Genomic DNA, 23,227 nt, shown 5'->3' with positions numbered 1-23,227 from the left:
GATCATTTATTTGAGGAAAAAAGTTACAAAACCAGTTTCTACAGACTGTGATGAGTCTTTTGTCTCAATTCTGAAAACAAGTATAGTCTAAGGGGAGTAACTCTAATTTCTGAAAATGAACTTACCTGGATAGGAAGTGATCAGATACAAAACTGGTTTCGGTAGGTGTGATTCAGACTCCCACAGACTGCTCCATCTTCAAAAGACAAGTGGGCTGTTCAATACAGCCTTCAAAGAACATGGGAGGACCAACCCTGGATGTGACGGCAACCTGACCTGGGACATGGACTCTGAGGAGAGGCGTGGCCTGGGTACTCGACTACGGCTGAAATGCAGCAGGTGCCCTTACACTTCAGAAATGCACAAGCTCTATGTGGAAGTGCAGTCCAATTCCAGGGGAAGGAAAGCAGCAACAATAAACTATGGCCTACAAGTAGGTCTAAGTCAAACCCCCATTGGCAGTTCATCTCTGCGCAAAATTTTTATGGCCACCAACACTCCACCTCCAGCCGAGTCTTCACTACAAAAGACAAGTAACACTGTCATGCAAAAAGTAGTTACCCTGAATAAGAGTGATATGAAAAAAAGATGTAAGAAATTAGTTAATATTAATAAATTGCGGGGGGCCCCAAACCCAAACAACATAGGAATTCAGTGCGATGGGATGTATAATAACTCCCTCTACTCCGGGGTGGGGGAAACCCCCTTCCAGCCTGCTACACAGACCGTCTTCTCAATTGCAGAAGATGTGACCAGTAGTCACGAGATAATATCTTTAGTGACCAAAAACAAAATATGTCCTGAGCGACAGCACCTCAAGAACAATCCAAGCCATGTGTGCACTGAGCAGACATGTGGGGCAAATATACCCATGACCAAAAACATTGGTGACGAATTCACCTGGGCCAAAGAGGGCATAGAGGACCTTCTCGAGAATGATTTAAATGTCAAGGACATTACGTCAGACCCTGACAGTACAATATTCAAGGCTGCAGAGTCTTTGTATGCCGAGGGCAAACTATCGGACGAACCGCGACATTTTGTCGACACTCGGCATCTTGCTGAAAATGTCAGAAAGGCCATCAAGAAAGATGAATCTTTACAGAAAATTATGCCCAAAAATACTAAAGCTGAAAGAATCAAACTGCTACATAACTTTGCTATAGATTTTACAGACAGATGCACTGGTGAAATAAATCAGGCACAAATAAAATGCACAGGTCATGCATGCAAAATTAAGAAGCAACTCTCCTATGTGAGTGATGCCATAATTTGCTGCTACATGGGTGAACATGCCTTATGCAAAAAACACTCCTTAGTATGCAAGGGTGGAAAGAAAAATTGGCTCGCTAAAAGTGCTTACCTTGATGGAAACTTCAAAATTCCATACTCCAGGGCCAATGCAAGGATTCTCCAGGCCTGTGTCAATAGGCGGCTTGCCCCGTCAGTGCTAGACAAATCCATTCTTAATACCAATACACAGAAAGTGGAGAGCTTCAATAGGCGTCTAAGGCGGTCACTGCCTAAGAATGTCACTTTTGCACGCAACTTTCACGGTCGGGCGCACAGTGCAGCTCACAGTACAAATAATGGCCCGGGGGAATCCATAAAGATCTTGTGTGCTGGTGTGGGTGCCCCCATCCCAGAAGGGGGGAGGGTTAGTCAATCTCTGAAAAATATTCAAAATAATTATGAAAGGCAAAAAACATATCAGAAATCAAAAAAATATAGAAATACTAGAGTAATCAAAAGAAAAAAGCTGTATAAACTCTATGAACAGCATCAGGAGGAAGTAAACTACAGAAAGAATATGATGTTTTCAAAGTCATTTAAAGACCAAAAATCTCAAAAGTTAAGCAAAAAAAATGAGCACAGCTATTCAAAACCCTAACTAAATGAAATGAAATTTACATGTAATTAAAATATAATTACATAAAATGCACCAGGGCATGTGTGACTTGCTGCACAGCCCCTGCAACTGGCAGTGAATCCTCTCCTGGTTGATAGAGTGGGACTCTACTACCAGGTGCTGGGGGTTCACACAAAGCTTATTGTGACATAAGTGGCTGCACTCGACATTGTCACGTGGAAACTGACTCCGTGTCAGTTTCCATTCTGCCATAAGGGCAACTCTGTGTGCCTTTTCAACCTTTCTACCCTCCTCTGGCCAGTAAACAGTTTGTAACCCATAGCCAGAAGAGGAAATCCTACCCCTCCAATACACACAGGTGCCCCCCTGGGGGCCCCGCTCACTTTTAAGATTTAACTTTTTTTTTAAATTATCAAAAAATGCATCCATTTTGTAATCAAAATGACAAATGGCGCTAAAAATGCACTATTTTCTTACACTTACCTCATAAACTGGTTCTTGTCACCTCTGTATAGGACAAACACCACCAAATGTTTTCCCATAGACTTCCATACAAATTCCAATCACTGTCACTTATTTATATAATCAATATTCAAAAAATCAGTCACTGTGAAAGAAAGTTCAACACCTCTTCTTCAAAATTCCACCACGAAAAATATATCGTGCCGTTGCGTTTTTCCTTTAAATTTTGGCCTGTTTACAACTGGTATAGATCCGCACTGAATGAAACTGTCCAGCAAAATATCACCCCTCATCTCAAGTCTTCCTTTACAAGTCCTATATCTTTTCACACATTCTGTTATATCACATATAATTTTTATCACTTATATTTAACTGTCAAATTCCACCACAAAGATTTTCTCTTAATGACCAATCAGGACTCCTGTCAGCTTTTCTTCTCCGCACAACTTTGGGTGTCCAAGATGGCGGCCCCCTGTACCTAGGCAATTCTGGTGTTTTTCCTATAACCAAATGGATAACAAAGTGAAAAAGTGGCCAATTTGACATTTTTAGATAACATGTATATTGTACATTTAAAATATGTAACCTGAAGAAATTACATGTAAAAACATGTAAATTATGACTATCTATTTAATGTAACCCCCCTACACAGAATGAATGCAACTGTGATATGAAGATGTATTGAAAGTGAACTTCATATTGACTTTTTACAGTGATTATGAAATAAAATATGTAATTAACTGACTAACAGTGTTATTTCTTATGTTTTCAAGAGGATTTGAGGGATTACATGTAATTTTCACATTCAGGGTATATTGTACCCGGTTTTAAAAAAAATAGCCAAAAAAAATCAAATTATTGAGAAAAAATGTTTTTAACATGTATTTAATTTTACAATTCAAAATGAAATCACTAAGCAGCTGACAGCCAATTAAGAGAAGGTTATCAAAAGAGATGAGAGGTAATCTGATCTAGTAGTGTTGTTTCTCTGTAGCAGTAAAACTGTCATTACCCCCTTCAATACACCTACATTTTGCAGTGAGGGTTGCTGGCTAATTCCTATCATGATAATAAATTATTGCACGATAACACCTTAACTTGACATGATGCTGATAGAGCAATGGAAAAAGCACATCACAAGTGAATTTCACTTCAGACACAGTATCCATAGTAAAATTTTCAGTCAGGTTTCAAAGATGGGAAAATTCAAAAGAGGGAATAATTATGGTTTTAAACCCAAATATGTGCCTCACAACAAGGGAAAATTACTTAACAAAGAAGAAAACTCACCTGCACCATTCACAAGAGTAGACCGGGAAACCCTGGAACTGGTGAGACATCCACCCTCAGTGAGTGAGGAACAGGAAATGATGCTGCGACCTGGGTGCCACCGGTTGCTGCGGCCAAGACCCCTGAAAAAGAAAGAGAATCCTGAGGCTTTGATGCAGGCCGAATCCATGGGGTATTAACTACAGTTCTTTAAAATTTAATAAATAATGAAATTAAACCTCTATAATTAGTAAATAAATTTTCTAATTATTAGAATAGGCCCATACAAGGCCAATATGCCTGAAATAAGGGGTATACCTAAGATCATGTCCAATTAATCAGCTTAATTAACTCATAATTAATTAATTCTCTAAATTATCATAACATTCTTTAAAATTGATCATTTATTTGAGGAAAAAAGTTACAAAACCAGTTTCTACAGACTGTGATGAGTCTTTTGTCTCAATTCTGAAAACAAGTATAGTCTAAGGGGAGTAACTCTAATTTCTGAAAATGAACTTACCTGGATAGGAAGTGATCAGATACAAAACTGGTTTCGGTAGGTGTGATTCAGACTCCCACAGACTGCTCCATCTTCAAAAGACAAGTGGGCTGTTCAATACAGCCTTCAAAGAACATGGGAGGACCAACCCTGGATGTGACGGCAACCTGACCTGGGACATGGACTCTGAGGAGAGGCGTGGCCTGGGTACTCGACTACGGCTGAAATGCAGCAGGTGCCCTTACACTTCAGAAATGCACAAGCTCTATGTGGAAGTGCAGTCCAATTCCAGGGGAAGGAAAGCAGCAACAATAAACTATGGCCTACAAGTAGGTCTAAGTCAAACCCCCATTGGCAGTTCATCTCTGCGCAAAATTTTTATGGCCACCAACACTCCACCTCCAGCCGAGTCTTCACTACAAAAGACAAGTAACACTGTCATGCAAAAAGTAGTTACCCTGAATAAGAGTGATATGAAAAAAAGATGTAAGAAATTAGTTAATATTAATAAATTGCGGGGGGCCCCAAACCCAAACAACATAGGAATTCAGTGCGATGGGATGTATAATAACTCCCTCTACTCCGGGGTGGGGGAAACCCCCTTCCAGCCTGCTACACAGACCGTCTTCTCAATTGCAGAAGATGTGACCAGTAGTCACGAGATAATATCTTTAGTGACCAAAAACAAAATATGTCCTGAGCGACAGCACCTCAAGAACAATCCAAGCCATGTGTGCACTGAGCAGACATGTGGGGCAAATATACCCATGACCAAAAACATTGGTGACGAATTCACCTGGGCCAAAGAGGGCATAGAGGACCTTCTCGAGAATGATTTAAATGTCAAGGACATTACGTCAGACCCTGACAGTACAATATTCAAGGCTGCAGAGTCTTTGTATGCCGAGGGCAAACTATCGGACGAACCGCGACATTTTGTCGACACTCGGCATCTTGCTGAAAATGTCAGAAAGGCCATCAAGAAAGATGAATCTTTACAGAAAATTATGCCCAAAAATACTAAAGCTGAAAGAATCAAACTGCTACATAACTTTGCTATAGATTTTACAGACAGATGCACTGGTGAAATAAATCAGGCACAAATAAAATGCACAGGTCATGCATGCAAAATTAAGAAGCAACTCTCCTATGTGAGTGATGCCATAATTTGCTGCTACATGGGTGAACATGCCTTATGCAAAAAACACTCCTTAGTATGCAAGGGTGGAAAGAAAAATTGGCTCGCTAAAAGTGCTTACCTTGATGGAAACTTCAAAATTCCATACTCCAGGGCCAATGCAAGGATTCTCCAGGCCTGTGTCAATAGGCGGCTTGCCCCGTCAGTGCTAGACAAATCCATTCTTAATACCAATACACAGAAAGTGGAGAGCTTCAATAGGCGTCTAAGGCGGTCACTGCCTAAGAATGTCACTTTTGCACGCAACTTTCACGGTCGGGCGCACAGTGCAGCTCACAGTACAAATAATGGCCCGGGGGAATCCATAAAGATCTTGTGTGCTGGTGTGGGTGCCCCCATCCCAGAAGGGGGGAGGGTTAGTCAATCTCTGAAAAATATTCAAAATAATTATGAAAGGCAAAAAACATATCAGAAATCAAAAAAATATAGAAATACTAGAGTAATCAAAAGAAAAAAGCTGTATAAACTCTATGAACAGCATCAGGAGGAAGTAAACTACAGAAAGAATATGATGTTTTCAAAGTCATTTAAAGACCAAAAATCTCAAAAGTTAAGCAAAAAAAATGAGCACAGCTATTCAAAACCCCTAACTAAATGAAATGAAATTTACATGTAATTAAAATATAATTACATAAAATGCACCAGGGCATGTGTGACTTGCTGCACAGCCCCTGCAACTGGCAGTGAATCCTCTCCTGGTTGATAGAGTGGGACTCTACTACCAGGTGCTGGGGGTTCACACAAAGCTTATTGTGACATAAGTGGCTGCACTCGACATTGTCACGTGGAAACTGACTCCGTGTCAGTTTCCATTCTGCCATAAGGGCAACTCTGTGTGCCTTTTCAACCTTTCTACCCTCCTCTGGCCAGTAAACAGTTTGTAACCCATAGCCAGAAGAGGAAATCCTACCCCTCCAATACACACAGGTGCCCCCCTGGGGGCCCCGCTCACTTTTAAGATTTAACTTTTTTTTTAAATTATCAAAAAATGCATCCATTTTGTAATCAAAATGACAAATGGCGCTAAAAATGCACTATTTTCTTACACTTACCTCATAAACTGGTTCTTGTCACCTCTGTATAGGACAAACACCACCAAATGTTTTCCCATAGACTTCCATACAAATTCCAATCACTGTCACTTATTTATATAATCAATATTCAAAAAATCAGTCACTGTGAAAGAAAGTTCAACACCTCTTCTTCAAAATTCCACCACGAAAAATATATCGTGCCGTTGCGTTTTTCCTTTAAATTTTGGCCTGTTTACAACTGGTATAGATCCGCACTGAATGAAACTGTCCAGCAAAATATCACCCCTCATCTCAAGTCTTCCTTTACAAGTCCTATATCTTTTCACACATTCTGTTATATCACATATAATTTTTATCACTTATATTTAACTGTCAAATTCCACCACAAAGATTTTCTCTTAATGACCAATCAGGACTCCTGTCAGCTTTTCTTCTCCGCACAACTTTGGGTGTCCAAGATGGCGGCCCCCTGTACCTAGGCAATTCTGGTGTTTTTCCTATAACCAAATGGATAACAAAGTGAAAAAGTGGCCAATTTGACATTTTTAGATAACATGTATATTGTACATTTAAAATATGTAACCTGAAGAAATTACATGTAAAAACATGTAAATTATGACTATCTATTTAATGTAACCCCCCTACACAGAATGAATGCAACTGTGATATGAAGATGTATTGAAAGTGAACTTCATATTGACTTTTTACAGTGATTATGAAATAAAATATGTAATTAACTGACTAACAGTGTTATTTCTTATGTTTTCAAGAGGATTTGAGGGATTACATGTAATTTTCACATTCAGGGTATATTGTACCCGGTTTTAAAAAAAATAGCCAAAAAAAATCAAATTATTGAGAAAAAATGTTTTTAACATGTATTTAATTTTACAATTCAAAATGAAATCACTAAGCAGCTGACAGCCAATTAAGAGAAGGTTATCAAAAGAGATGAGAGGTAATCTGATCTAGTAGTGTTGTTTCTCTGTAGCAGTAAAACTGTCATTACCCCCTTCAATACACCTACATTTTGCAGTGAGGGTTGCTGGCTAATTCCTATCATGATAATAAATTATTGCACGATAACACCTTAACTTGACATGATGCTGATAGAGCAATGGAAAAAGCACATCACAAGTGAATTTCACTTCAGACACAGTATCCATAGTAAAATTTTCAGTCAGGTTTCAAAGATGGGAAAATTCAAAAGAGGGAATAATTATGGTTTTAAACCCAAATATGTGCCTCACAACAAGGGAAAATTACTTAACAAAGAAGAAAACTCACCTGCACCATTCACAAGAGTAGACCGGGAAACCCTGGAACTGGTGAGACATCCACCCTCAGTGAGTGAGGAACAGGAAATGATGCTGCGACCTGGGTGCCACCGGTTGCTGCGGCCAAGACCCCTGAAAAAGAAAGAGAATCCTGAGGCTTTGATGCAGGCCGAATCCATGGGGTATTAACTACAGTTCTTTAAAATTTAATAAATAATGAAATTAAACCTCTATAATTAGTAAATAAATTTTCTAATTATTAGAATAGGCCCATACAAGGCCAATATGCCTGAAATAAGGGGTATACCTAAGATCATGTCCAATTAATCAGCTTAATTAACTCATAATTAATTAATTCTCTAAATTATCATAACATTCTTTAAAATTGATCATTTATTTGAGGAAAAAAGTTACAAAACCAGTTTCTACAGACTGTGATGAGTCTTTTGTCTCAATTCTGAAAACAAGTATAGTCTAAGGGGAGTAACTCTAATTTCTGAAAATGAACTTACCTGGATAGGAAGTGATCAGATACAAAACTGGTTTCGGTAGGTGTGATTCAGACTCCCACAGACTGCTCCATCTTCAAAAGACAAGTGGGCTGTTCAATACAGCCTTCAAAGAACATGGGAGGACCAACCCTGGATGTGACGGCAACCTGACCTGGGACATGGACTCTGAGGAGAGGCGTGGCCTGGGTACTCGACTACGGCTGAAATGCAGCAGGTGCCCTTACACTTCAGAAATGCACAAGCTCTATGTGGAAGTGCAGTCCAATTCCAGGGGAAGGAAAGCAGCAACAATAAACTATGGCCTACAAGTAGGTCTAAGTCAAACCCCCATTGGCAGTTCATCTCTGCGCAAAATTTTTATGGCCACCAACACTCCACCTCCAGCCGAGTCTTCACTACAAAAGACAAGTAACACTGTCATGCAAAAAGTAGTTACCCTGAATAAGAGTGATATGAAAAAAAGATGTAAGAAATTAGTTAATATTAATAAATTGCGGGGGGCCCCAAACCCAAACAACATAGGAATTCAGTGCGATGGGATGTATAATAACTCCCTCTACTCCGGGGTGGGGGAAACCCCCTTCCAGCCTGCTACACAGACCGTCTTCTCAATTGCAGAAGATGTGACCAGTAGTCACGAGATAATATCTTTAGTGACCAAAAACAAAATATGTCCTGAGCGACAGCACCTCAAGAACAATCCAAGCCATGTGTGCACTGAGCAGACATGTGGGGCAAATATACCCATGACCAAAAACATTGGTGACGAATTCACCTGGGCCAAAGAGGGCATAGAGGACCTTCTCGAGAATGATTTAAATGTCAAGGACATTACGTCAGACCCTGACAGTACAATATTCAAGGCTGCAGAGTCTTTGTATGCCGAGGGCAAACTATCGGACGAACCGCGACATTTTGTCGACACTCGGCATCTTGCTGAAAATGTCAGAAAGGCCATCAAGAAAGATGAATCTTTACAGAAAATTATGCCCAAAAATACTAAAGCTGAAAGAATCAAACTGCTACATAACTTTGCTATAGATTTTACAGACAGATGCACTGGTGAAATAAATCAGGCACAAATAAAATGCACAGGTCATGCATGCAAAATTAAGAAGCAACTCTCCTATGTGAGTGATGCCATAATTTGCTGCTACATGGGTGAACATGCCTTATGCAAAAAACACTCCTTAGTATGCAAGGGTGGAAAGAAAAATTGGCTCGCTAAAAGTGCTTACCTTGATGGAAACTTCAAAATTCCATACTCCAGGGCCAATGCAAGGATTCTCCAGGCCTGTGTCAATAGGCGGCTTGCCCCGTCAGTGCTAGACAAATCCATTCTTAATACCAATACACAGAAAGTGGAGAGCTTCAATAGGCGTCTAAGGCGGTCACTGCCTAAGAATGTCACTTTTGCACGCAACTTTCACGGTCGGGCGCACAGTGCAGCTCACAGTACAAATAATGGCCCGGGGGAATCCATAAAGATCTTGTGTGCTGGTGTGGGTGCCCCCATCCCAGAAGGGGGGAGGGTTAGTCAATCTCTGAAAAATATTCAAAATAATTATGAAAGGCAAAAAACATATCAGAAATCAAAAAAATATAGAAATACTAGAGTAATCAAAAGAAAAAAGCTGTATAAACTCTATGAACAGCATCAGGAGGAAGTAAACTACAGAAAGAATATGATGTTTTCAAAGTCATTTAAAGACCAAAAATCTCAAAAGTTAAGCAAAAAAAATGAGCACAGCTATTCAAAACCCCTAACTAAATGAAATGAAATTTACATGTAATTAAAATATAATTACATAAAATGCACCAGGGCATGTGTGACTTGCTGCACAGCCCCTGCAACTGGCAGTGAATCCTCTCCTGGTTGATAGAGTGGGACTCTACTACCAGGTGCTGGGGGTTCACACAAAGCTTATTGTGACATAAGTGGCTGCACTCGACATTGTCACGTGGAAACTGACTCCGTGTCAGTTTCCATTCTGCCATAAGGGCAACTCTGTGTGCCTTTTCAACCTTTCTACCCTCCTCTGGCCAGTAAACAGTTTGTAACCCATAGCCAGAAGAGGAAATCCTACCCCTCCAATACACACAGGTGCCCCCCTGGGGGCCCCGCTCACTTTTAAGATTTAACTTTTTTTTTAAATTATCAAAAAATGCATCCATTTTGTAATCAAAATGACAAATGGCGCTAAAAATGCACTATTTTCTTACACTTACCTCATAAACTGGTTCTTGTCACCTCTGTATAGGACAAACACCACCAAATGTTTTCCCATAGACTTCCATACAAATTCCAATCACTGTCACTTATTTATATAATCAATATTCAAAAAATCAGTCACTGTGAAAGAAAGTTCAACACCTCTTCTTCAAAATTCCACCACGAAAAATATATCGTGCCGTTGCGTTTTTCCTTTAAATTTTGGCCTGTTTACAACTGGTATAGATCCGCACTGAATGAAACTGTCCAGCAAAATATCACCCCTCATCTCAAGTCTTCCTTTACAAGTCCTATATCTTTTCACACATTCTGTTATATCACATATAATTTTTATCACTTATATTTAACTGTCAAATTCCACCACAAAGATTTTCTCTTAATGACCAATCAGGACTCCTGTCAGCTTTTCTTCTCCGCACAACTTTGGGTGTCCAAGATGGCGGCCCCCTGTACCTAGGCAATTCTGGTGTTTTTCCTATAACCAAATGGATAACAAAGTGAAAAAGTGGCCAATTTGACATTTTTAGATAACATGTATATTGTACATTTAAAATATGTAACCTGAAGAAATTACATGTAAAAACATGTAAATTATGACTATCTATTTAATGTAACCCCCCTACACAGAATGAATGCAACTGTGATATGAAGATGTATTGAAAGTGAACTTCATATTGACTTTTTACAGTGATTATGAAATAAAATATGTAATTAACTGACTAACAGTGTTATTTCTTATGTTTTCAAGAGGATTTGAGGGATTACATGTAATTTTCACATTCAGGGTATATTGTACCCGGTTTTAAAAAAAATAGCCAAAAAAAATCAAATTATTGAGAAAAAATGTTTTTAACATGTATTTAATTTTACAATTCAAAATGAAATCACTAAGCAGCTGACAGCCAATTAAGAGAAGGTTATCAAAAGAGATGAGAGGTAATCTGATCTAGTAGTGTTGTTTCTCTGTAGCAGTAAAACTGTCATTACCCCCTTCAATACACCTACATTTTGCAGTGAGGGTTGCTGGCTAATTCCTATCATGATAATAAATTATTGCACGATAACACCTTAACTTGACATGATGCTGATAGAGCAATGGAAAAAGCACATCACAAGTGAATTTCACTTCAGACACAGTATCCATAGTAAAATTTTCAGTCAGGTTTCAAAGATGGGAAAATTCAAAAGAGGGAATAATTATGGTTTTAAACCCAAATATGTGCCTCACAACAAGGGAAAATTACTTAACAAAGAAGAAAACTCACCTGCACCATTCACAAGAGTAGACCGGGAAACCCTGGAACTGGTGAGACATCCACCCTCAGTGAGTGAGGAACAGGAAATGATGCTGCGACCTGGGTGCCACCGGTTGCTGCGGCCAAGACCCCTGAAAAAGAAAGAGAATCCTGAGGCTTTGATGCAGGCCGAATCCATGGGGTATTAACTACAGTTCTTTAAAATTTAATAAATAATGAAATTAAACCTCTATAATTAGTAAATAAATTTTCTAATTATTAGAATAGGCCCATACAAGGCCAATATGCCTGAAATAAGGGGTATACCTAAGATCATGTCCAATTAATCAGCTTAATTAACTCATAATTAATTAATTCTCTAAATTATCATAACATTCTTTAAAATTGATCATTTATTTGAGGAAAAAAGTTACAAAACCAGTTTCTACAGACTGTGATGAGTCTTTTGTCTCAATTCTGAAAACAAGTATAGTCTAAGGGGAGTAACTCTAATTTCTGAAAATGAACTTACCTGGATAGGAAGTGATCAGATACAAAACTGGTTTCGGTAGGTGTGATTCAGACTCCCACAGACTGCTCCATCTTCAAAAGACAAGTGGGCTGTTCAATACAGCCTTCAAAGAACATGGGAGGACCAACCCTGGATGTGACGGCAACCTGACCTGGGACATGGACTCTGAGGAGAGGCGTGGCCTGGGTACTCGACTACGGCTGAAATGCAGCAGGTGCCCTTACACTTCAGAAATGCACAAGCTCTATGTGGAAGTGCAGTCCAATTCCAGGGGAAGGAAAGCAGCAACAATAAACTATGGCCTACAAGTAGGTCTAAGTCAAACCCCCATTGGCAGTTCATCTCTGCGCAAAATTTTTATGGCCACCAACACTCCACCTCCAGCCGAGTCTTCACTACAAAAGACAAGTAACACTGTCATGCAAAAAGTAGTTACCCTGAATAAGAGTGATATGAAAAAAAGATGTAAGAAATTAGTTAATATTAATAAATTGCGGGGGGCCCCAAACCCAAACAACATAGGAATTCAGTGCGATGGGATGTATAATAACTCCCTCTACTCCGGGGTGGGGGAAACCCCCTTCCAGCCTGCTACACAGACCGTCTTCTCAATTGCAGAAGATGTGACCAGTAGTCACGAGATAATATCTTTAGTGACCAAAAACAAAATATGTCCTGAGCGACAGCACCTCAAGAACAATCCAAGCCATGTGTGCACTGAGCAGACATGTGGGGCAAATATACCCATGACCAAAAACATTGGTGACGAATTCACCTGGGCCAAAGAGGGCATAGAGGACCTTCTCGAGAATGATTTAAATGTCAAGGACATTACGTCAGACCCTGACAGTACAATATTCAAGGCTGCAGAGTCTTTGTATGCCGAGGGCAAACTATCGGACGAACCGCGACATTTTGTCGACACTCGGCATCTTGCTGAAAATGTCAGAAAGGCCATCAAGAAAGATGAATCTTTACAGAAAATTATGCCCAAAAATACTAAAGCTGAAAGAATCAAACTGCTACATAACTTTGCTATAGATTTTACAGACAGATGCACTGGTGAAATAAATCAGGCACAAATAAAATGCACAGGTCATGCATGCAAAATTAAGAAGCAACTCTCCTATGTGAGTGATGCCATAATTTGCTGCTACATGGGTGAACATGCCTTATGCAAAAAACACTCCTTAGTATGCAAGGGTGGAAAGAAAAATTGGCTCGCTAAAAGTGCTTACCTTGATGGAAACTTCAAAATTCCATACTCCAGGGCCAATGCAAGGATTCTCCAGGCCTGTGTCAATAGGCGGCTTGCCCCGTCAGTGCTAGACAAATCCATTCTTAATACCAATACACAGAAAGTGGAGAGCTTCAATAGGCGTCTAAGGCGGTCACTGCCTAAGAATGTCACTTTTGCACGCAACTTTCACGGTCGGGCGCACAGTGCAGCTCACAGTACAAATAATGGCCCGGGGGAATCCATAAAGATCTTGTGTGCTGGTGTGGGTGCCCCCATCCCAGAAGGGGGGAGGGTTAGTCAATCTCTGAAAAATATTCAAAATAATTATGAAAGGCAAAAAACATATCAGAAATCAAAAAAATATAGAAATACTAGAGTAATCAAAAGAAAAAAGCTGTATAAACTCTATGAACAGCATCAGGAGGAAGTAAACTACAGAAAGAATATGATGTTTTCAAAGTCATTTAAAGACCAAAAATCTCAAAAGTTAAGCAAAAAAAATGAGCACAGCTATTCAAAACCCCTAACTAAATGAAATGAAATTTACATGTAATTAAAATATAATTACATAAAATGCACCAGGGCATGTGTGACTTGCTGCACAGCCCCTGCAACTGGCAGTGAATCCTCTCCTGGTTGATAGAGTGGGACTCTACTACCAGGTGCTGGGGGTTCACACAAAGCTTATTGTGACATAAGTGGCTGCACTCGACATTGTCACGTGGAAACTGACTCCGTGTCAGTTTCCATTCTGCCATAAGGGCAACTCTGTGTGCCTTTTCAACCTTTCTACCCTCCTCTGGCCAGTAAACAGTTTGTAACCCATAGCCAGAAGAGGAAATCCTACCCCTCCAATACACACAGGTGCCCCCCTGGGGGCCCCGCTCACTTTTAAGATTTAACTTTTTTTTTAAATTATCAAAAAATGCATCCATTTTGTAATCAAAATGACAAATGGCGCTAAAAATGCACTATTTTCTTACACTTACCTCATAAACTGGTTCTTGTCACCTCTGTATAGGACAAACACCACCAAATGTTTTCCCATAGACTTCCATACAAATTCCAATCACTGTCACTTATTTATATAATCAATATTCAAAAAATCAGTCACTGTGAAAGAAAGTTCAACACCTCTTCTTCAAAATTCCACCACGAAAAATATATCGTGCCGTTGCGTTTTTCCTTTAAATTTTGGCCTGTTTACAACTGGTATAGATCCGCACTGAATGAAACTGTCCAGCAAAATATCACCCCTCATCTCAAGTCTTCCTTTACAAGTCCTATATCTTTTCACACATTCTGTTATATCACATATAATTTTTATCACTTATATTTAACTGTCAAATTCCACCACAAAGATTTTCTCTTAATGACCAATCAGGACTCCTGTCAGCTTTTCTTCTCCGCACAACTTTGGATGTCCAAGATGGCGGCCCCCTGTACCTAGGCAATTCTGGTGTTTTTCCATGTATAAAGATAAAAATATACTTTTGTTTACTTACAATGTCAACGTCATGAAATTCACAAGAGGCATGAATATTAATAGGGGTGAAATCTAAAAACAGCAAATCGACCCGGAAGTAGAGGTCAACCTATGAACTACAAAAAATAGTAGCCGACAACTTCCTTCAAAAAGTGTACAAATAATGGAATTAAGACAATGCGTATGCCCTAACAATACAAGAAATGCATAATATAGCCTGGGATTGAATCAGTAAGTGTGTCAATAAAAATATTTAATGATTTCCATGAAATGAAACGCACGTGTGACATTTCAGTTTGAATTTCCTCAACATAACTAAATACGTAATGTATGACATTACAATAATCTAGTAATAAATAAAATTACACACATTAAACTGTAAAAATATGTACCTGAGCATAACATAGTATTGTAAAATGCAAGTTTCCCGTAATTTACACCCATAAAACAAGTAAAGCTAACTCAAGTCAATCGATAGCATTTAGGGACCATCTCAAAATATAATGTTCAATATAACAACACAACATAACATTACAATACACTGCGAACTCTACTGTGAAAAATGTGACATTCCTGTCTGTTCTACCTGCATCTCGAGTAGACACAAAGGACACAAATTTTCAGATGTACTGAAAAAAGCAATCTTTAAAACTGAAGAGCATTGCCACGAAATGAAAGTGAGGCCTACTCTCCTTTCAAACCATTGTCCGATGAAGCCAAACCAATATTCAATGAAGCCAAAGCACTGTCCAGTGAACCCAAAGTTGTATCTGGTTGGGAACTTCAGATTTACATGTAGATACACTGGTCATCTGACTCTACAATCAAAGGGCTATTTAATCCCACTGGCATCACAACAGCCAGCCAGTGCCACATCCTAACCGCAGACTCTCACAACCACTGTATTCACATCCTAAATCAGGATGGACAGCTCCTTCTTTACATTGATAACTGTGATCTATATTATCCAAGGGGTTTATGTGTGGACACCAAAGATAATCTCACTGTGACGGGGTATTACGGTATAGTGAAAAAATTTAGTAAATATGAACACCCACGCACTGCTCCTATTTCGGGAGTTGTTTGAGAGATTTAACCCTTTTGGGCAGAAGTAAAAAGAAAACTTCTTTGGTGTAAAACTATTCAACAAACATTTGAAAATCAACGGTGAATGTGCAATTCAGAATGAAACCTGCACACTGATAATTTTTTAAAACTAAATAACTGCTGTCAATTACATATACATGTATGAAGGTCACATTCTCGATAAACGTGTTCAGAAAAATACATGTACTTTACTTTTGCTTTCATATTGCACATGTATATCCTCATTTTCAGTCTAAAAAAAAATTAAAAATAAGTACTTGTGAAACACTGATGCCCCCGTGCGGCAGCTTATGGTGAAGGTTGAAGTTTCTCAAATGCAAGTCAAACTCCAGGTCAAAAGATAAAAAAAAATGTTGGTACCCAAAGAAAGGCCTTGTCTCGAGGAATATATCTGTGAAATATGAAGCACTAACACCAACCGTTTGAAAGTTATGGCGAAGGTTACAATTTTTCAAAAGTAAGTAAAACATCAAAGTCAAATGGTGCCCAACGGGAGGTCTTGTCACAAGTGATACACATGTACATGAAATATGAAAACCCTAGAACCAAATGTTCAAATGTTATGGCCAAGGTTAAAGTTTTTTAAAAGTAGGTAAAACCCCAACGTCAAGGTCAATGTGCCAAAATTGTTGGTATCCAAAGGAAGGTCTTGTGACTAGGAATACACGTGAAGTATGAAAGCCCTAGCACCAACTGTTCAAAAGTTATAACCAAGGTTAAAGTTTTTCAAAAGTAGGTCAAACTCCAAGGTCAAGGTCAATGGGCCAAAATTGTTTGTATCCAAAGAAGGGTTTTGTCACAAGGAATACACATGTAAAGATTGAAAGCCCTAGCGCCAACTGTTCAAAAGTTATGGCCAATGTTAAAGTTTTTCAAAAGTAGGTCAAATGCCAAGGCCAAGGGTCAAAGCTGTTGGTATTTATGAGGTCTTGTCACAAGAAATATACACATGTGAAGTATGAAAGCCCTAGCAACAACTGTTCAAAAATTTGGCCAATGTTAAAGTTTTTCAAAAGTAGGTCAAACTCCATGGTCAAGGATCAAAGTAATGGGTATCCATAGGAAGGTCTTGTCACAAGGAATACACATAATAATAATAATAATATAATAATAAAATTTTATATAGCGCCTTATCTTATGTGAACTTTAAAGCGCTTTACATAGATATAACAATCTACATAATAAAAGGAAGACTAAAACAATCTTATATCACCTATAAAATAGTAAGACATTCTGAAAATACAATCACGTTGATATTAAAACAAGCCATACGTATATACACTTTCCACCTCAAGTAAAGGCTTTTTTAAAAAGATGAGTCTTAAGTTCCCTTTTAAAAACTTCCAATTTGTGAACTTGTCGAAGTTCTACTGGCAGCTGATTCCAAATTGTTGGAGCAAGTCTATCGAATCTACGATCACCGTATGTTTTTGATCGGACTCGAGGCACAACCAACTTGTTTGACGAAACCGAGCGAAGTGACCTGGCAGGTCTGTATTCGCAAACTAGTTCAGAAAGATAAGTCGGTGCCAAACCATGAAGTGCTTTGAAAACATAGACACATAGTTTGTATTGCACTCTATATTTGACAGGAAGCCAATGTAGCTCAACAAGTATATGGGCTGAATATGTTCACGTTTACCTGTCTTAGTAATAAGTCTAGCAGCCGTGTTCTGAACCCTCTGCAATTTGCATATATATGTGCTATTTATGTTGAATAAGAGCGCATTACCATAGTCCAATCGTGACGTCACCAGAGAGTGGACAAGTGTTTTACATGCCCCATCCGTAAGAAAATGTCTAATGCGTCCTATTTTGCGAATCTGCGAGTAGCATGTCCTTGAAACAGCATTACATTGCTTTTCAAAAGATAGGATTCGATCGAAAAATGCACCAAGATTTCTGACATTCGGAACACTGTGAATGATTTTTCTCCAAACGATAAGCTGAATTCGGTCATGGTTTTGATTCGATCGACTCTTAGGGGCAAATCACAGGCCTTTGGATCGCTTAAATCCGACTTTAAAAAATCGGGGTGTATAAAAAAGATAAAGGTATGGAACGCCTTTCATAGGGTACCCACTTTCGCTAATAAAATACTTTTAAATCGAATGCTCTAGAGTTTTACTTTCTATTCCTATCTATTCATATATAATCACTCTACATTACTACCAAAGTTCACTCCGAAATTCCATGTACTTCCTGAGATATGGTGAAATCAATTCGAAAATTGACCTACTTTTTTTTACTCGACATTAGCTTGGGCCCTGGTTATCCACATGTATACAGACGGTGTTTGAACTGCAGCGAACAGCTGCATAGTATTTGCACAATCTTTCAACATTTTAAAGTTGATTTTTTACTCCAGATCGTAAGGTTAAGTCCGTAATAATTACTTTCGCGAAAAAAAAATTAGAAAACGTATGCTTCAACAACTTCACAGCCATGTTGTTTATAAATGTAAAAAGAACTATGATTGAACGAAAATTTCCCGGAATGCATAATATACCTTTTGATTTTTTAAAAATTATACCGCTGAAATGTTGTTGGTAACTTAATAAGACCCTATGATCAAATCAGATAAAATTTTGTAGAGACTGAGTGCTAAAAAACAAATATTCAGAGAGTATAGAATAAATTCCGGGAAGAATTCGTCCCGTCGTTCCCGCTTTACAATTAGTGTAACTATTCAGAGGCCCAAGCTAATGTCGAGTAAAAAAATAAGGCCAATTTTGGAATATGATTTCAGCATATCTCGCGAAGTATACGGAATTTCGGAAAGAACTTTTGTAGTAACGTAGATTGTTTATATGTGAATAGTTGTGAATAGAAAGTAGAGTTCTAGATCATTTGATTTAAAAGTATTTTATTGGCGAATGTGGGTACCCTATGAAAGGAGTTCCATACCTTTATTTTTTTTTTAACACCTTAATTTTTTTAAAGCGATCTAAGGGCTTGTGGGGCAAATACAATAAGATCAGTTTTATCCTCGTTTAAGGTAGAGACGGATAGCAATCACGTGATAGATAGAATCCGCATATTAGCACGTGCTGTTTTTCCGGATTCCGCAACGCCGCCAAATAATAATCTTCATTTACACATTATTGTCTATGCTACAAGATGGCCGACGAAGCAGTCGAGAAAATTTCCTCGTTTAAAAGACAAAGTTTCTATACATATTTAATCTTGACAGTCCTCGAAATTGAAGCACCTTAATAAGAATCGAAATGAAAATGAGACTGAAACCGACCATGAACATAATTTTGGTGAAACTACTCCTTGTCGACTGCAGCACCACGTGGGTGCCGTTATCTGTGTCTGATGTGGTTTTTGAACATAGACATTAACTGATTAAAGGCCATGACCCTGCAGATGTTAATTGGTATGATGGAAGAAGTAAAAAATTTGCAGAACAAATGTTTTGTTTGCAGTGTCCGTTTAGATACATCAGGTGAATATTACGACTATGGTGCATGTTTGTTTAACAGTTTAACGTACAGGTCTGGTACAATCACTAAATTTAGCTACGTAGCTTGAATAACTTACATAGGTTTATTTACCTAACTAAAGTAGTTTTATTTAGCTACAAAGTCCAACTTATTTCATGACCAGACTCTTACTTCTTGAATGAAATAACAAGACCAGATATTTCTGGTGAACATGATAAAGGCCGGATTGGTAATTATTTAGCACAATGTGAAGTAATCATACTTTTCTGTGCCTAAACGCACACCAGGTTGTGTATAGTTACTCAAACAACAGAAATACATATTTTGCTTAAAGCGTTAAAACGCAGAAATGTGTAAACTTTCTCTGCTTTGGATCGCTTTTTAAATATTAATCCCTTGTATAAGTAATAGTGGACATTTACTTGCAATTCTAGATCGTTTGTCTTTTTGAAATAAAAAGCAAATTTGTAAAAAGTTGCATTGAAATAGCTAAATAAAGCTACCCAAAGTAGCTAAACAAAGTTACAGTAGCCGTCTGTAGGTAATTCTATCTATGCAGATAAATGTACTGATTGTACTTGACCTGTTTAATACTTAACTTTGTATATTATTTAAGTACATGTATTTTACATGTTAACTTACGAACCATATACATAGATGATAAATTACAGTTTAAATGGTGCTGTATTCAAAAGATTTTTACATAAATGTAAGTTTATGTAATAATTATGCACATGTAATAAATTATGTATGTATTTGTTGTATGCTCAAAAGGGCCCTGATTATAAACAGATATCATAAATACTAAAAGAAATATTAAATACTACAGGTGAAGCAAAATATGGACTAGGCTAAGGCAGTGTATTCAGGTGTTTTATATTATTATAAATTTATTAAATTTCAAATTTTTAGTCCTTATATTCTTAAGTTACACACCATAATGTACAAACTATTGTATACATGTAGAAGCATTTTCTCAAGTCAATAATTTTTCAAAGTTCATATATACATATTTCAGGAAAATTCAAGACAGATCTGCTACAGTAACTGTACATAAAGTAGCATACATGTATGACAGGAAAGGAGGAAAATGTATGGCTGGACCGAGATTCTAATCTGGGACCCCTGCATCACTAGTCAGGTGCTCTATTGACTTAAATACATGTACCAGTAAATGGTTGTGTATAGACATACAAAAAAAAAACATTATAAATTGAATTGAAAACTGAATACATGTAACCAAAAATTAGAAAATGTAAAGATGTCTTCTAACTTGAATGAGATTGTTTCAACTATAACACCAAAGAATTGGTATGATAATCTGAAGAAGTCAGTATTGTTAAAAAACTTATGAGAAATGGTTTTTTAACAATACATACATGTACATACTGACTTCTTCACATTATCATACCTAAATTTACAAATTAAATCAGAATTGTTAATAAATTCTACAATATCTTTTAAATAGATCAAGCTATCTACTTTAATTTTTATTGTCTTTTCTTCATGTTACAGATCTTATGGACATACATGATCCTTGGCTATATAATCAAGTGTCATATGCAGTGTTACAAAAGAATATTGGAATTATGTCAATAAGGTAATTAGGACAAGACTGGATTAAAAACCAAGGAATAAAAATGATGTAAAAAATGTATTTTAATTCCGTATATAATAGTTACTGTGTACATAAATTTGCGTATTTAAAATTTAGCGCAATTACTGGGTGTGGAATTTTTGGCAAAATCATGAATTCGAGCTATACATGTCCCTGTTGTATATTGTATTTATAAATGATTTCTTAGCAGTATTCTTGAATTAGCGCATCGTTGTCTGCGCCAAAGCTGCTAAAATATGAATCCCGCTTTTTTAAGTACACATACAGCATGTTGCCAGTTGCTGTATGTATTGTTTTACATTGAAGATGTTTCATTGACAGGTACATGTAGTGTTTTTTCCACAAAAACTTTATCCTTTGGCCTTAACTCTTAAACAATTATTACTGGGTCTTTGTATTTCACATGTTTATTTCTTTTTTAAATCCCATGATCTTGGCCTTAGAGTCTGACCTACATTGAGAAACTAGAATATTTAATCTTTATCTATATATACCAATTTTTTTTTAATTTAGACACTTCATTAATCCAAACAATTTCCATTGGAGCAAAAGTGTCCGGATTAATGAGGCCGACTATATATGCATTTGATTAAAAGATCCATGACAATTTGATGAATACATATATATATAAAATGTATTGCTACAGTATAATCTGACAGAAATGTTTTATATTCATAATATAGACATAGTCATACCATGTTTGCAGTGTAAGAAAGGAGTAATACATGTATTTTAGTTCTTTAAATATTAAAATAATTTGTTCATTTCAGAAAAAGAACTACCAGAAGGATACAGTAAAGAGAAACAGACATATCCCACCCATTAGATATGTGCTTCAAAATCTGAATATACAGAATGAATTCTGCTCATTGCAGCTCCTTCTGAAAAGAACACCTTTGTTGTATTGACATAGAATCAACAGAATTGTCCGATTCCTTGAACATGACACAACTGGATCCATATGATGGCAATTAAAGATTCATACATGTGTACATAAATGATTGATCTTCGTCAGCCGATAAGCCAAAAAACTACAGCTAGCAAAATAATAAGTTTATCTCACTTTTCCAAATGAATCTTAACGGTAATACATGTACATGTAGCATCAACATTCATCAAGCATTGTTATATTTCTTAGATTTTCTTAAATCAAACCATCCTTTTCTTGTTGTAGGTCATAATGTTGTATCAAATGACATTCCAATTTTCTTGAAATTACTTGAGGAGTTTGGACTTCAAGAAAAACTTACATATTATTGAATGTATTCACTTTATTTTGTTGAATTACATCCTGAGTTTAAAAGTTGTACACCGGCCATCATATACAGTTTATGGTGGGATTCCTCTGCCTTTTATGAATCTGTGTGTAAAATCTATACTTTAAAGTTACAAATTATTACCTTTAATAGATTATATGTTCTTATGTAAATTATTACATTATTTTTGTATGTATGTAATGATAACCGAATCACTCTCTATTTCCCCGCACTTTTTACCATGTGATGCTTTAGTGTATTAATATCTGACTACTGATGACCAGGCAGTCTTCATTAAACAGTGAAACACATAACCCATGCTTTTATTTGAATATCTTTAAAACAAGGATAACATATTGTGGACCGATTCTGTTTACAAAACTTCATAATCACTGGGTATTCTTATACATGTATTTGGAATGAAAAAGGAATTGTTAAAGGAAAGTGAAATTAATACTAATGTTGTCAAAGGAAGATTAAAAGAACAGTTTATTTATGCACAGAATTGGTCAAAAGATATTGTCGTTGATAATTCATCCAAGAATCATATGTATAATAAATCTATCAAAGTCAATTTTAACGATATAAAGGAAAGTTTATATCCGTTTAAATGTAAGTGCAAAAAGGTCAACCAGGGCAACATGTGTCTAGGATGTATAAGTATTTGCTTTTGTGATATAAAATGTAATTTAGAAGAATATTACAAAGAATTTACTCATTTTCTGTGAAATATTTTGATGAATTCTTTGATAATCTCTCTTAGTCACCATATTCTTCAAAAGTGCATCCTTTGTAAAGGAAGGGGGTAGGGTAGGGTGTAAGATAATAAACTTGCGCCAGGTTGAAACTAAACCCCATTAAGTAGTATAATTTTTTTCTGAAATTTAAGATACTTATTGACTAACTATAATATGCAATAAAAAAAGAAATTTGATGGGTAATTTTTT

At 37.2% G+C, this 23,227-nt stretch overlaps 4 long non-coding RNA genes across 4 annotated transcripts; 1 reads left to right on the top strand and 3 right to left on the bottom strand.

The window, feature by feature from the left end:
* Positions 1-2,359: 2,359 nt before the first annotated feature.
* On the bottom strand, positions 2,360-5,664 carry LOC133186163 (uncharacterized). Its single transcript, XR_009721014.1, has 4 exons — positions 5,363-5,664; positions 4,125-4,519; positions 3,623-3,744; positions 2,360-2,832 (listed from the first exon to the last, which is right to left on the bottom strand). It is a non-coding gene; the product is annotated as an uncharacterized LOC133186163 (long non-coding RNA).
* A 695-nt stretch (positions 5,665-6,359) lies between these two features.
* LOC133186162 (uncharacterized) lies at positions 6,360-9,664 on the bottom strand. The gene is made up of 4 exons (XR_009721013.1): positions 9,363-9,664; positions 8,125-8,519; positions 7,623-7,744; positions 6,360-6,832 (listed from the first exon to the last, which is right to left on the bottom strand). It is a non-coding gene; the product is annotated as an uncharacterized LOC133186162 (long non-coding RNA).
* Positions 9,665-10,359: 695 nt separating this feature from the next.
* Positions 10,360-13,664, bottom strand: LOC133186161 (uncharacterized). The gene is made up of 4 exons (XR_009721012.1): positions 13,363-13,664; positions 12,125-12,519; positions 11,623-11,744; positions 10,360-10,832 (listed from the first exon to the last, which is right to left on the bottom strand). It is a non-coding gene; the product is annotated as an uncharacterized LOC133186161 (long non-coding RNA).
* A 6,771-nt stretch (positions 13,665-20,435) lies between these two features.
* LOC133185606 (uncharacterized) lies at positions 20,436-22,060 on the top strand. Its single transcript, XR_009720930.1, has 3 exons — positions 20,436-20,547; positions 20,922-21,006; positions 21,795-22,060. It is a non-coding gene; the product is annotated as an uncharacterized LOC133185606 (long non-coding RNA).
* The last annotated feature ends 1,167 nt before the right edge of the window (positions 22,061-23,227 follow it).

This window comes from Saccostrea echinata, unplaced genomic scaffold (assembly GCF_033153115.1).
Source record: "Saccostrea echinata isolate AGI-Se365-2 ecotype Australia unplaced genomic scaffold, CSIRO_AGI_Sech_v1 ptg000012l, whole genome shotgun sequence".
Lineage (NCBI taxonomy): Eukaryota > Metazoa > Mollusca > Bivalvia > Ostreida > Ostreidae > Saccostrea > Saccostrea echinata.
This window is presented reverse-complemented; position numbering and strand designations above follow the sequence as displayed.